The sequence below is a fragment of the Cydia pomonella genome, chromosome 5, assembly GCF_033807575.1.
Source record: "Cydia pomonella isolate Wapato2018A chromosome 5, ilCydPomo1, whole genome shotgun sequence".
Classification (NCBI taxonomy): Eukaryota; Metazoa; Arthropoda; class Insecta; order Lepidoptera; family Tortricidae; genus Cydia; species Cydia pomonella.
Genome location: NC_084707.1, coordinates 22,420,242 through 22,433,848, shown reverse-complemented (window position 1 = coordinate 22,433,848; position 13,607 = coordinate 22,420,242). Strand labels below are relative to the sequence as shown.

Genomic DNA, 13,607 nt, shown 5'->3' with positions numbered 1-13,607 from the left:
CCTTCCAAGATTTGAACCACACTAACATAGGTATAGTATGTACAGGGCAAGTCAAAATCTAAAATGAAAGATGGACAAAATCTCATTTGTTGGTCATATCGATGCGCTGCCCCAAATTCGCGATCATTTACGTCGCCTATTCTGTGAGCCTGGCATAAAACCGATTGGGATTGTAATTAACAGATTCAAGCGATAATCGCCGCTCGCCCCAGCTGCTGTACAACGATATTGTTGTCACACAGCGAGGCGAACATTGTTGCCCTACTTAATTTGAGAAATAAGCGATTTTAACATTAACATTAAAAATCCACATAGTTTTACACATTTTGAGATGGTTTACTTTCATACTTCACACTTCTTGGATTGCAGCCATATTCCACTTTTTCAACATGATCCATCATCATCTTCCTCGTTTGTCCGGATTTTTTGCCACGGCTTATGGGAGCCTGGATTCAGCTTGGCAACTAATCCCAGGCGTAGGCACTAGTTCTTATGAAACCGACTACCATTTGACCTTAAAACCCAGAGGGAAAACTAGGCCTTATTGGGATTAATCCTGTTTCCTCACGATGTTTTTACTGAAAAGCGACTTGTAAATATCGAATGATATGTCGTACATAACTTCCGAAAACTCATTGGTACAAGCCCTAGCTGGCCTTGTTTGAACCCCCAACCTCTAGATTAATAATTTCACACTCTTACCGCTAGACTACCAGCGCTTTTTTAAAAGTATTTTTTTTTAATTGAGATCTAAATATAATTCAAAATCATAAAATAAAGTTTAAGTTATAATTTACGCGGCTCTAGTGTTCGACTCTTATAGTTTGCACTCATAAGGACGAGAATACACGGAGAGCATAAACACTCATATTTTTATTCTTCAAGTAACAATCTCCACACAAATCCTCAGAAAAATACAAAAAAAGTTTAACACCTTATAAAACTACGTTGAACTAACGTTCGCTAGTTGACCGATGTAACAGCGCCATCTACCGGGACATTGGGTAACCCAATTTCGATATGCGTTTCGTACAATAACTATATCCATAAAATCAAATCAAATCAAAAACCATTTATTTCGAACAAGGAAATTAATTTCCATATCGTGTTAGTAACATACTAATACTTAAATCTAGGGTTAGTATGACATGACATTAATACAAAGTCTTACATAAAGGGGCATGCAGCTGTACCCCGTGCTTCAGCCACGCTGAGTCCCACCGGTTGGGCAACGTGCACAGGATGGTATTCGAGCTGGCGCGCCACCGTCTCAACAGCAAGCAACACCGCTTCCTGATGATCGCGTGGAAGCCGTCGATCCGTCCCTCCGCGAACATACCCAAGGCGCTACAATGTCGCGGCAGCCTGAACACCATCACCCTGTACGCGTTGTATATACTTGACAAAGAAACCCTGAAAATAGTCCAGTACATAACGCAACCAAGATTCACTCCTTTATTTCAGGAATATCACACTTATTATAATATTATAAGACCTCTAGATAGATCTCTCATATCACTAAGAAGTGATATGAGTTAGTCTCAGCAAAATCTTAAAAACTCCAGGATATGGAATTTCTTTCTACTGATACTTACTTTAGCCGAGAAGTAAAGTTTTTCTCAATGGTCAGCTTTTACACTAAATAACGCTTCAATATACGCGTTGTCCACTAACCACGGACGTAATTCACCGAAGTGGCTCAACTTCATTTTTCAAGTGCAAAAACGATTACAGTTCAAAGGGTGCTTTTTCACGGCAATCCTTCCCGAACGTTCTTTATGAACGGATTTCTTCGGCCATTATCGCCGGCTGGCGTAAGGCATTTGTCACAATTACAGGGCTCACGTTCGCAAAGATATCCGCGGGTGCAGTGATACCAATGTAAGAGCGTTTTCACATTGTCGGATCTGATATCGGATGTAGGATACATGAGATACATCCGAGTAGTCAGGCCGCGGGGGCGCCGTCTTTAGCGGGCACGCACACCACAACAAACATTATACGTACACATACACAAACAAATAGGTATTCTCGGTACGACAGCTGACAATTATTATTATCTTTATTTATCTTTTATCTTAGGCTAGGTTTTTATAATATGGATATTATTTTTATTATCTTTATTTTTATTCGTTCTTAGGATGAGGTTTTTTACAATATGGATATAAAAGTAAAATATAAAAACAATATAAAACACATATAAACACATTGTAAAACCTAATGGCTCCTGTACACGATAGCCCAGCGCAGGCCAGTCCAAGGGACGCATTTATGCGGTGGAATGAGATAGCAATATCACTTACTCCCTCTAACGCAAAAATGTGTCCCTTGGCCTGGCCTGCGCTGGGCCATCGTGTAGAGAAGCCATAACCTAGGATGCCGCCAGCAGCGGGGCAGGGCCCAAGCTGCCGGTGGTCAGGGCCGCAGAGGAACCGCCGACTATCCACGCCGTATCCAAGATCACCGCTTTCTGCATCCGAGTCTTGATCCAACCACCTAAAGAGAGTCTCTCAAGGTGCTGTTATTATTTTTATTTTTTTTTCAAAAAATACTTTTGACTATATATATACAAAAGCTTCGCCAAACTGAAGACAGTTTGTTGGCGAATAGTACGCTCTCAATTATTATTATAAGTATTTTGTAGTAATAGACAATAAATGAATTATGAATCCGATTTCGGATCGTGCAATGTGAAAACGTTCTGTCCTGCCGACTGCGCCAGTGTTATAAGAAAGACCAAGATTCATGATTTTAAATTGAGATAAGTGCTATCGACATACTGTAAGATTACATAACACGATTACCAATTTATCTTACCTAACTATCTATCCTAACAACGTGCCAAAAATACGTACACACTACTTTAATGTATAGGCAATAAGGTCCTGTATACATATTTTTGGCACTTTGTCCGTGTCGATATTTAATACCTTGACTGTACAAGAACATGAGCAATCTTCTTATCAGTTCATACCGCCAAGTACATTGTTACGTTTTAAAAACAACATAAAGGTGATACAATACACCTATTGGCCACTTTTAGGGTTATCAGATGTCCCGGAATTTTTAAGACGTCCCAATTTTTGGTCTATAAATTTGACCACAGAAATTGGGAAATTTCTGTTTGCGACAGTACCTATACATATTATAATATTTTAGAACTCTCCTAATCCCGAATTGTAATACCGTGGCCCCGAAAAATTAAAATCTGGTAACCCTGGACGGTTTGGCGGCTAACACACTGGACGTGATTCACACGTCGCTCCGATATGCGAGCGGGATGTCGCTATAATACGCGCATAGCGTTGTCTCGCTCAAACATCGTAGCGACGTGCGAATCGCATCCAATGTTACAACCGCCTTTCTAGGTCAATGTGTCAAGTTATACTGGGCATATCTTTTGGCAGCTGGTTTGTGAACAAGCCAGGACTGCCCAGGGACGGTGGCCGATTAATTTATAACGCCAGTTCCATGGATTAGGGGGCCAACTTTTGACCCGGGGATCGGTGTTCGCTAAGCTAAGTTTACGCGGACTGTTAAGGGCTATGTAAGTATACTATGTATAATGGTATAGACGAAATACACTCGAAAAGGGTAAAATATACTCGGAAATATGTCGGGTGTATAATTATTCGAATTTATACAGCATTCGTCGTATCCTGACAATAATATGAGATTATCTGTATGTCAACAATTCCATGTGTCAACAATTTGTAACGCAGCGTTAAAACTCATAGAGTTAATGTTTCCTTATATTCTCGTACACCAATGTTATAATATTATTGATAGTTATGCTAACAGTTTATCGTTAACAAACTGTGACGTCCCGCGGGTAAAGTTAGAGTCTCAATCAATAGTAGCGGATGAAATAACGCGCTAAAAGTATTTAAATATAGCTTTTCTAAATATAGATAAATACCTAAAATTTATGTTGAAAAGTAAATCTTTTATAGTTTTGATTGATTGTATAAAGACACTTTTTGTCAAGCTGTTATAGAATGGTAAATCCTTTCCACTTTTCCACTACTTTCGATCCTGACTGTACCTTATGGCGGTCGGCGCTTGCGCTTAACGATGCACCAACCGCCATAAGGTACCTTTTCTTGTGGAGCGTCACAATTGTTCGTTCAAGACTTTTATTTGCATTTTAATAAAAGTTTATGGCAAAAAAAATTGTACAAGCTTTTATCGTTGACGGCACTTTTCTTTCGACAGGCAACTAATGCTTATCGAGACAATTCTAACAACCTCAAACGCAATTAGTTTGCATTGTTTCATCATAGAGTTTCCATGGCCACCTCCTGTCTCCATCATCAGATCAGCTCCATGTCATCATAATCATCGGCATTGTCCAATTTACATATGTATGCAAAATATCAGCTCAATCTAAAATCGAGAAGTGGGTCAAATTAAGCGTCCACGATTTGACCCACACTAACTAACAAATATACATACTAACAGGGCAAGTTAAATAAAAGCTTGTAAAAAACTTACTTTTGCCCGAAGGCCTTATTATTTTTTGTCAAGACGAGGGTCGAAGCGACGATGTGAAAAGGTCGTCATGTCCTTTCCTTACGGGCACTTGTATCTAAAATCTCGGATATAATAGAAACACAAAAAGTTAGCTCGTTATAAAAAATACACCGAAGTACATAAAACATGCCGAATTTCCTTCGCCCACATTCTAATTCATGGTCAAGCACAACTACAAATAAACATGCAGATGGGAAAATAAATGTCGCTATTTATATTTAACGTTCAACTTTACGACATTTGAAACGATTTGAAATATTTATTATATTCTGCTTTACACGCTGCTTATGCAAATGGCACCTATGACAGTTTTCACTTTTCCCTTTCACTTCTATATCAGCCGAAACGGCTATGTTAATACGACACACACTTGAACTTGGCACTCGACCCATACAAGAAAAGTGGAGCTGTTTCTTAAAATCCGGTTTATTTTCTAAGAGATCGCGTCACTCCAGCACGCTTCCAAATGGAAATGACCCTTTCAAGACGCTCGAGACCTCTCGGACTTAGCCCTGAGCACTCTCGCGGACCAAAAAGGTGACAAACACTCTAAGAGACTACCTACCATTGCGTAACAACTTCGCGAAACTTCTTCGACAATTAGAACGGTTCAAACGGTGATAAATAAAATTCAAACTTTCAACGTTAATACCAGCTTAAGCGTAGTTCAACGTTCGGATCGTCAGGTCGGTTTACTTAATTCTTCATTGTAGTTTTAAAACTTAGATTACTTTGAGATTGAGTCATAATAGACCAATTGTTTCTATATGTTCTTTACTCTTTGATTCATTATTTTCATAAAAAAATATTTAAATTGTTTAGATGAGTTCTAAGAACAGAGATTGAATTAAGTTGAACTTGTTTAATACTTTTGCTATCAAGCAGTTCTTCAATTTTATTTGGAGCTAACCTCAAATATTTTACTTGAGCAGCGTATATTTTTCTCGCGATAAAAGTTACTTAACGAAGTCTATTTCGCAGTGAAACTGAATGGATCGTAGCCGTGGCGAGATGACCGTCGGCGGGTCAAATCCAGTCACTTGATACTCCCCAGAGCGCGGGCTGTCTAGTCACTTGAGCCAGTGCCTTAACTTAAACACAGTTTGTTGCCAATCTAGGATAACAGTTTTAGAGATACCGATCTCATTCCGTGCGAACGGCTCCGGTTCGGGTTTTCTCGGACCGATTCGTTTCCCGTCGCTCGTGATTGGAAAGAGTTATGAAAATTCTATTTTCAAAGATTTTTCCGTTTGGTATTCAGACGGCGCGCCGAGATTTGAATAGGTTCTTATAGGGTTGTCCAATTTGTACTTCAAGTTTGTTTTTGCTGATTTTTAAGACGCTGAAGAAGACTTTCTTGCAGGATTTTGTACTCTATTTTAACCGAATGATAATACGCTTATATGTTTTGTATTTATACATGACCACGTTCGATTTTCTTCAATATTACAATGTGTTGTAGCTCATAAGCGAATGCAAGGGTGTCTGCGTGAATTAAAATATGAAATCAATGATTCGTTATCTTGAAAGCATGCCCAAAGCAGTACTAACAATAGATCTAAAATACCTTCGTACTTTCCTTTGTACAAAGTGGGGCGATCGGCCTAGCGTTGGTCTGTGGGTTTACATTACGGATACACGCTAAAGTTACCCTTTGAGGTTAACCTCATCTCGTGTAGCGTTAATAAGTTTAGCGGTATCCGTACAAATTAGAGCGCGTTATTCATTCTCAGTCGGAACGGTATCGGCACAAGTTTGTTCAACAAGACTTTGCCAACAAATTAACTGTTGGATACTTGCGCCTGATTGGCTATTGGATGAAACTGCCTGCCTGAGAGTAAATACCGGCTTTCACTGCGAGATTACTCGCGTACGTTCAAGGACGCGTTAGATTAGATGTTTCTTGTTTAAAGTTATCATTGCCTTAACGTTTTGTTCTTGTTTAAGGATATTCCCGTTGCGATACTTTGAGAGGAGAGTTGTTCAGTGAAGATAAGTAATGGAAGAGATTTGTGAAGACTTAGTGAAGTGTAGAGCCCAGTACGAGTATTACCCAAGCGCACCTATAGGTGTGCCGTTCTCGAGAAAGTTCTCCCTTATGTATGGAGAATGTACTCGCTCAAGAATATTTCCCATAGTAAATTGAGAACGTTCTCGAGAACGGCCCAACTATAACCGCACCCTTCTTAAAAGAATAAGCACGGTACATACCATAATATATTGTAAGTTAGCGGTGTCGGTGCTACTGCCGTAGATATATTAGTTATAAATAAATAAATGAATATTATAGGACATTATTACACAAATTGACTAAGTCCCACAGTAAACTCAATAAAGCTTGTGTTGAGGGTACTTAGACAACGATATATATAATATATAAATATTTATAAATACTTAAATACATAGAAAACACCCATGACACAGGAACAAATATCCATGCTCATCACACGAATAAATGCCCTTACCAGGATTTGAACCCATCAGGACCATCAGCTTCGTAGGCAGGATCACTACCCACTAGGCCAAACCGGTCGTCAAAATCAGTTAATCAGTAAAATCGTCGTTATAAGCAACCAACAATGGTTATAATAAAAATAAACATATACCTACTAAATAAATATTTGGGAACAATCTTAACCAAGCCGCAAACTAAGCAAAGCTTGTACTATGGGTACTAGGCGACGATATATAAATATATAAATACAAACTTAAATACATACTTATAGAAAACATCCAAAACTCATGAATATATTTTTGGAATTAACATACAAACAATTAAATAACCTTACCAGGATTCGAACCCGGGACCTCCAGCTTCGTAGACAGTCACTACCGACGAGGCAAGGGGGCAGTTATATTATATACCTTTTGCCTGTGGGTAAATGTTGATCCAACAGCGCTAAAAGGTGTTTATTCCTTGACACTAACTCAGCATAACATAACTTAAACATATCTCCTAGAACAGCCAGTTATAACCACAAACAATACAACTCCCTAGGAAAAGCAACTTACGAAGTTCAGTTTTCAAGTTTATGCTCCTTTCATGTTTATGCTCTTGTCATGTTTATGCTCTTTTCAACTGCGCAATATGCGCAAACGCACGGCTGTTTAAAAGCTAAGCGCGTTTGAACAATAGACGCGGTAATTCATATAGTAACAAAGGTTGGGTCCAAGATATAAGCGTATTGAGACTGCCACATGTACATACCACCGCAAGTACTGGAGCACGTATGACAATCGAGGTCACACATAAACGTTCCCTTGCAAATTTTGTATGGGAGTACCACCGCTTATTCCAGTTGCGCCCACAATTATGACCAGTACTCATGTCAGACATAAATGTTAGCAAAAATTTTGCTTTAGGTGTGTAACTGGGCTATTGTAGTATAAAATGGTGTTAAATACAACTCGTTTTTCAGAAATCTGAAAAATCTGAAATCAGAAATCATAGCATTTATTCGTGATAAACTATGACATACAAAAGTATAACAGCATAACAAAAGAAAGAAACATAGAATAAATAAATAGTTTACCACGAAATACCACCATTTTGCTGCCATTTTCCTGGTTTTTGCTGCTTAAATACTAGTACCCTCTAGTACAAGCAAAATTGGCTATGTGTGGTAATCTCATGGTCTTTGCGCTTCATAATGCGGTGTCTGGATGGTACGCTCCTACCTAGTTGCTCTTTTAGAAGACATAAGTTCTTATTCTACCTTTGGGTGTCTTTACGTAGACACATGCTATACTAGACATGGCTACAGTGTAAACGTGATATAAATAACCGGCCAAGAGCATGTCGGGCCACGCTCAGGGTAGGGTTCCGTAGTTACTCTTCCGCCACAATAAGCTTAACTGGAGCTTAAAGTATAGTAAATTGTTAACCAAGGGATGAAACGGTACCTTCCACCCGAGTTAAACAAATAGGCAAATTTGCATAATCAGTACCTAATTAAAGTAAGTCTTTTTACTATGAAGGGAAAACTTTTTGCGATAACTCAAAAACAGCTAAACTGATCATGTCCGCTATAGTTTTCATTTAATGTCTTTCTTAAGCTCTACTTCCACGATTTTTTTCATATTTTTTGGACCTATGGTTCAAAAGTTAGAGGGGGGGGACACATTTTTTTTTTCTTTCGGAGCGATTATCTCCGAATATATTCACTTTATCAAAAAATGTTTCTTGAAAACCCCCATTAGTTTTGAAAGACCTTTCCAACGATACCCCACACTCTAGGGTTAAAGCGAAAAAAAAAATTCACCCCCACTTTACGTGTAGGGGAGGTACCCTAAAAAAAATTAAATTTTTAGATTTTATTGTACGACTTTGTCGGCTTTATTGATTTATATATCCATGCCAAATTTCAGCTTTCTAACACTAACGACCGCGGAGCAAAGCCTCGGACAGACAGACAGACAGACAGACAGACAGACAGACAGACAGACAGACAGACAGACAGACAGACAGACAGACAGACAGACAGACAGACAGATAGACAGACAGACAGACGGACATGGCGAAACTATAAGGGTTCCGTTTTATGCCATTTGGCTACGGAACCCTAAAAAGGACGAATGTGATTTTTTTGTCATATAAAAATCATTGAACGTGTGTCCTAGTTCAATTAACTTTTTCCAATGTCAGTTTACGTCAAAACACATGAAAACTTTCTTGAAATAGAAAAGTGGCATTCCATAACCGACATTGCACGTTCCGCCGCATCCTAAATTAAACCAATAGGTAGATGGTTTAATTTGAATTGAGTAATTACTGTTCAATTTGAAACAATGGATCGTGCGGTCGCTGCCTGCAGTCTGAAATGGAACGACACCTTTAAGTGTGTTGTATCCACTTTATGAATGGAATCTTCCATCAAACCCTTTCGAATAGATGTGCCGCTGGTACCAGCAAGTAAGTCGATTTTTCACGCTAAGATCGCATTTTCATCAATAATAACAAAGTGTTTCTTTCCAAGTTTAAAATGTAAATGGAACGCTGTTCGCCGAACGCTTGCCGAAGCGAATTCTCGCTCCTTATCTCCGGCGGCGGTGGCGGTGGCGTGACACGACGTTATTTACGCGCCACCCCTAATCCCCTATTTATTCCCGAGATGTATCTGAAAATTAGGGATCACCTCGGCTCCGGGAGGGTTAATTTGCCGCGAGTGTCGTAGTAAAACTCTGATAAAACACAGATATTGATACGTCACGGAATACTGCGATTATGCGTACGCTTTGTTTCCCTTTTGTTTCGGCTACAATGCTCTGTACAAAAGGGGGATTCTTTGCAGAGAACCGCGTCGGTTGCTTCCTTTTGCGAAGCTGGCCTGCGCTTTTATGGAGTACCATTTCCGAAATATATTTCCTCGGCGCTAGTACCGAGCATTAACACTCCCAAACACTCGTAAAATTCGTGTTCTAGCAGTAAAACGGTAGTTTTTAAAATGTTTAGACTGCTCTTGCCTTAATTAAACACCCCCGTGGCTGCATTAAACCCTCTGGCCACCAAGACGCATTAACCCTTGTACTCCAAACCTTTTTCGTTTCAACATATCTATTCTCCGCGAATGGGCGTTTTAAAACACTTTTCCGTGTGTTTAGGCCGAGGGACGCAGGGTATAGAGCGACGTGGGGAAACTACTCGAATACCTTTCAACGACCAAATGTTTGAATTTGGAATGCTATCACGGATTTGCTCTTAATTTATCAAAAAGCTTCTCGAGCGGTGATATAAGAAGTTATATAGCTACGTATAAGCTAAAACAGAAAAGCTTCTCAGTCTTAAAACAATTATTTTTACTGGCAACATTTCACGTATTACATGATAAATAGCTCGCGATCAGAGCTGCAAACAGTTTAGCAAGTTATTAACAGATTAACAGCATACATAGTGCACTCATAAAAGCTAATTAATTAAACTTTCTCGGTCATCGCACAATTATTCAGCGTACTGGCCTCATATCATATTACTGCTCTGATTCTACAGGCTTCAGGACATGAAGGAATCCATTATTGCATTCTGCTGTAAAAGTCTGTCTTTTTGCGAAAAATCGTAAGTTTTTTATTTTAACGCGAGCGCCGAAATGCAGCACGTTGTTTTCCCGCTTGGCCTTTAGTCTGGTTTTGTTCGCGCGCAAATAAAACGCAGGAAAAGACTAGACAACGTATAGTGCGCCATTAATCCTTAAATGCATTTTCAGTTTCGTGTTTCGAACGCGAGCAAATTGTTAAAATCGTTCGCATCGGCCTTGACGAGCGGTATTCAAACTCCGTATTTGTTTTTAGAATTTTCCGGAAAGTTGTTAAGTTGAAACTTTTGCCGGCATTGGTTTGTTTGGCCGGTCATTACAGGAATGAGCGTGCGAAAACGCTTCAGTAATTTGCCATGTCACCGGCCGAGTCGAGGCGTTTTTACAAATGCAAAACGAAGCGGTAATGATGTTGCTAGTTTCGACAATATTCGCTGTCGGCGAAAAACTCCTTTGGAACATTAAGTGACTGGAGTCGTTTTATGCTTTTGTTGTTTATTCAGGGCAAAACTTGGCTCAATGCGTACGATACTTAAGTATTTTTCCATTGTATAGTAGTTTTCACTTATTGTTGATAGTAATAACTTGCGGAAAGGCTGCAAGCCATTTTTCAAACCTTTCACAGTTTTTTTTTTTTTAAATAAATAAATATTATAGGACATTATTACACAAATTGACTAAGTCCCACAGTAAGCTCAATAAGGCTTGTATTGAGGGTACTTAGACAACGATATATATAATATATATAAATACTTAAATACATAGAAAACACCCATGACTCAGGAACAAATATCCATGCTCATCACACGAATAAATGCCCTTACCAGGATTTGAACCCAGGACCATCGGCTTCATAGGCAGGGTCACTACCCACTAAGCCAGACTGGTCGTCGAACAGTTACAACAAAACATCCTCTAACATTGGCTAGAACCGCAAAGCCTAGGAGTTCATCGCCAGTTAACTTGATATTCACGACTACTTACGCCATCTATACGGCTCTGACATCCAGCAATCCTTTCAAAGGGCGAAGTTGTTTACCGATTGTCCCGCCCGTGTATCCGTCCCGAGGTAAACAAAAGTCGATCCTCTTAGGGTTTACCTAACAGGCAATGGTACAATCACAGCCCCTTCAGCGTCTTAAAAGCTTTATACTCCTCACAGAAAATGCAATCTTTTAGTAGTGTAGGTGGGAGGGCTTTGTGATCCGTTGTTGTACGTATTGGCTGTTTTGGAGTCGGCGAGCTCAAATCTTTAAGGAAGTTTAAATCAAGCTAGTGATTTAGAAATAGGGGTTTGCCATTGGATAAGGAAGAGAAACTTTTTGAAGGCAGCTTTCAGACAACAATACATATAAAACACGTCAAGTAACAATTCAAGTCTAGGTAGGTATTTTTCATCAAATTCAGGTTAGCCCTGGAAAGAAACTCATCAAAAATTCAACATCCGTTGTAAACCTCCATTGTGTGGTCTTGATAGCGAAATTCGTGAAAAATTAAAAAGTTTACCGAAGAAAGCAGGTCCGTACAATGAGGTTGTAGTGAAGCCGGCGTGTTCATAAATAGCCTGCATCGAGTGCCATTAAATATTGAAGGGCTGATATTACATTCTACGGAAACGAGCGCAATGCCTAGGTCTTGGAATTAGCGTTGACATCAATTATTTTATACTAACAACTGAAGCCGTACGGACAACTTACCTATTATAAACTTTTTCTAGGGGTGTATTTTCCATTGGCCTAAAGATTCAGCAATTTCGGCAATCGAATTGATCTAACAAGGACAAAAATACGCATTTTAATTATTAAATGGATACGATTTAGTGATTTTTGGTATTACAAAATAGGTGTGCCCAACCAGCGGCAGATATCCGATTTCAAATTTAAATAATTTTCGAACGCGAAGTGCGAGGAAGACGCAAGAGTGTTCTAGTTTATACCCATGTTTTAATCAAATTTCAAAAACAGAAATCTTCCGCTGGACTACCTGTATAAATAGAATAGGGTGTATCATTATTTAAGCCTGCGCAGGATTTAATAATAGTTCATTTCTTCCCTCATAAATCAAATAACGATAAAAAAAAATACTTTCTAGAGAACCCGAGTTGAATAATCAGACTACAAAATAACAGCCTAAACCAACACAGCATGCCATTAAAAAAGTTAAGAATTATCTTCGTTTCAATTTTGCAAACAAATTGGCCTTGAATTATAAATACGAGAAGCGGCAGGTTTTCCGAGGCATGGGTTTATCTTTGCTCAGCATTTCCTAGCAATTGCTTGAGCTAATTTAATGTTATAAACGGTCGAGAAATGACATAATCGTGGGTTCGGTGGGAGCGCACATGTGCGGATCGGGAGTGCTGCCACGTTGAAAAAGAATTTTCTTATCTGTGGAAATGGAATTGTTTTTTAAATTGTTTTTGTTTTTCAAAGTTCACTTCATAGCATTATCTGTGGTTAAAATGGAGTGTTTTATTAAATTTGCACGCAGTCTGCCGTCAAGATAACGATGTCATGACAATTTCACTTTTCTATGATTAAGAAAAACAAATACGGTGTTGTATCGTTTTCAGTAAGTAGTCAAAAAATATTGTTGAATTGTCAAACATTTAACTACTGACAAAGCACTTAAATCCAAAGCAAAATACATAATTGGAATACTGGCGTACACTAATACGTAAAACAAAAAAGTGCAGAATTTGTATATGAGTGTTTTAACAGAAAGTGAATTGACCTTTCGTCTAAGTCTAAGGATCCTGAACATTTTCTATCTCTTTCTTATGCCCTCACGTATAGAGCACAAAAACCCATTAGGTAATAATGAAATAATCATGCAAACTTGTCTAAATCCTCGGACCCCGTAGCATTTGAACATCTAAATGAATAGTTGACCCCCGTTTCGACGTGGAATCTCCAACACAATTGCGAACCATGCAATTACTTGCGGGCATCTATTTGAGTGCGGAGCAATGGTGTCTGTAATTTGCCCAGCGTGTGCAGTGGCGCCCTCTATTATTGACTAATTTTTATTTTATTCACTTTGTGG

The 13,607-nt window shown here is 38.9% G+C and overlaps 1 protein-coding gene across 2 annotated transcripts in view; it reads left to right on the top strand.

Moving 5' to 3' along the window:
• The window catches only part of LOC133518109 (leucine-rich repeat neuronal protein 1-like), a 361,984-nt gene that overhangs the window by 328,080 nt on the left and 20,297 nt on the right, over positions 1 to 13,607 (top strand). The window lies entirely within an intron of this gene.